The sequence below is a fragment of the Triturus cristatus genome, chromosome 3_1 (genome assembly GCF_964204655.1).
Source record: "Triturus cristatus chromosome 3_1, aTriCri1.1, whole genome shotgun sequence".
NCBI classification, from domain to species: Eukaryota; Metazoa; Chordata; class Amphibia; order Caudata; family Salamandridae; genus Triturus; species Triturus cristatus.
In genome coordinates this window covers 572,911,477-572,914,209 of record NC_140583.1, presented here as the reverse complement: position 1 = coordinate 572,914,209, position 2,733 = coordinate 572,911,477, and the positions used below count along the sequence as shown (strand labels likewise).

Sequence of the window (2,733 nt, the reverse complement as noted above, 5' to 3'; positions counted from 1 at the left end):
CAAAGGCCCTCACTGGGGTAGGTTTAAAGGGATTGGAGGAAACGTAGGATGCAAATGAGATTGACCAATCACTCTGTACTCCTGTAAATGAAACAGCCCAGCAAGGGAGATATAAGGCAGCCAGGACCCATGAGAGAGCACTTGCCTGCACGATCTTTCATTCCACACCACTGCTGCTGCTTGTGATTCCTCTGGCACCATGTCCAGGTCTGTGGAGAGGGCCCAGCCTTTCGCACAAGAGGAGAATGAGGCGTTGCTGGACGTCATCCTCCCACAGTACCCCTGCCTGTATGGGAGACCAGGGGGGAGCAGGTGAGTGCTGACTCCACTAGCTTTGACTGTGCCCCTTTTTTGTGTCTGTCACTTCTGGCATTGTGTTCAGGTGTGACAGACATGCAATGTTGTTCATGGTGGGTCCCGGGGGGGAATGCCTTATGTCTCCCATGCAGAGCATGATGTGGTTCATATCTGCACTCCTCACTTGCATTGTGCTTACTGTGACAATTATTGCATGGTGCATGCCACATTCAGCCTGGCTAATCCTCTTGGGAATGTTGTTTCTATAGTCCTGATGGGATGTATGACGTTACAACGCATGCTATTACAACGCATACCTTTACAACGCATTTTTTACACCGCAAGTACTACTACAACGCATTACTTTACAACGAATACTCTTACAACGCAAAACCTATTAAAATACTGAAAAGTGCTGTTACAACGAAATCTATTACAACGCATACCATTACAACGCGATTTTTTTTTTTTTTTAAATTAAAAGTACAATAAAATCTGGCACGGGATGCAGGGAAATTAGGGGTTTTAGGGTGGGGAAGTGTATTAAAATGTGGAGAACAACTGAGCGTAAATCTACTGAAATGCTTAACCAAATTAATACTCGAGTATTAAAATTAATACTCGAGTATTAAAATTAATACTCAAAATCCCCAATTAAATTCCGTTTTCACACATTTCAAAGATTAACAAAAAGAACGATAGTTAAAACAACAGTACTAACACAATTTTTATCATGAATAAATCGGAAAGTAAGTAAACAGAGTAAAACACACATACACATAGGCGCCATTTTAACCATCTCACTCATTCAGGCACCTTTGACGACGTAGAGGAGTGGGAAGGTGTGGGAGCGCTGCAGCCTCCTCCCTGTCATTCAGCAACAGCAGCATGTCCGAAGAGCACGCGGATTTCAACAGAGGCAACCCCAAACTCAACGATTTGCCTAGCCACACCGCAGTAGTGAAGAAGGCAATCCTTTTCCTACGGCAGAAAGCTGAGACCGAGGGCTCGCGCTGGCCCCTGGGTTTGTCGGATGAGTTCTTGCTTCGATTTCTTCGAGCCAGAGATTTCCACATTGATCCGGCATTCAAGCTTTTAAAAAACTATCACAAGTGGAGAGCTGAATGTCCTGAAATAGCTGCAGACCTGCGCCCATCCTCTGTGCTCGGCCTCCTGCACAGTGGCTACCACGGCGTGCTGAGAGAAAGGGACTCCCTGGGGAGCCGAGTTCTCGTTTACAGGATTGGAGCGAGTGAGCAGTGAGAGGCGGAGGAGAAAGCACTTACCGGGGACCTGCTGCAGCGTTCTCTTTCCACCCACGCTGTCAGCCTTGCTGCTGCCGGCCGAAACCTACGGCTTTGCGGGACCCTGGAACTACACTTCCCAGCCTCCCAAGCGCTAACGGGGCACTTCCGCCCGCCGTCGCGCCAGGAGGCGCTGAAAAGCGCGACCCTCCCTCGGTGGAGCGGGGGTCTCAGGAGCGAGTGAGCAGTGAGAGGCGGAGGAGAAAGCACTTACCGGGGACCTGCTGCAGCGTTCTCTTTCCACCCACGCTGTCAGCCTTGCTGCTGCCGGCCGAAACCTACGGCTTTGCGGGACCCTGGAACTACACTTCCCAGCCTCCCAAGCGCTAACGGGGCACTTCCGCCCGCCGTCGCGCCAGGAGGCGCTGAAAAGCGCGACCCTCCCTCGGTGGAGCGGGGGTCTCAGGAGCGAGTGAGCAGTGAGAGGCGGAGGAGAAAGCACTTACCGGGGACCTGCTGCAGCGTTCTCTTTCCACCCACGCTGTCAGCCTTGCTGCTGCCGGCCGAAACCTACGGCTTTGCGGGACCCTGGAACTACACTTCCCAGCCTCCCAAGCGCTAACGGGGCACTTCCGCCCGCCGTCGCGCCAGGAGGCGCTGAAAAGCGCGACCCTCCCTCGGTGGAGCGGGGGTCTCAGGAGCGAGTGAGCAGTGAGAGGCGGAGGAGAAAGCACTTACCGGGGACCTGCTGCAGCGTTCTCTTTCCACCCACGCTGTCAGCCTTGCTGCTGCCGGCCGAAACCTACGGCTTTGCGGGACCCTGGAACTACACTTCCCAGCCTCCCAAGCGCTAACGGGGCACTTCCGCCCGCCGTCGCGCCAGGAGGCGCTGAAAAGCGCGACCCTTCCTCCGCGTCGCGGGACGCGCGCGGGCGGCGCCGGGCGGAGCCCGGGCAGAGGGCGGGCCGTCTGTGGCCGTCCGGGGCAGACCGCGGCAGGGCTGGGCCTCCCCCCTTCGGTTCATACTATTGAATCTTGTTTCGACCCAAGGTGAGTGCACACTCTCATCATGGGGAAACGTTCCGCCACAGCTCCCGGACAGGGTCCCAGATACCCCCCTGTAATTACGTCTACCCTGGAAAACATGCTTGAGAATGCTTTTATGTTGGTCACTTCCGAAATTGAGAACACG

General features: G+C 54.1%; 1 pseudogene; it reads left to right on the top strand.

Annotated features, from left to right (window-relative positions):
- Positions 1-1,185: 1,185 nt before the first annotated feature.
- Positions 1,186-1,560, top strand: LOC146860577 (alpha-tocopherol transfer protein pseudogene; annotated as a pseudogene).
- Positions 1,561-2,733: the final 1,173 nt, after the last annotated feature.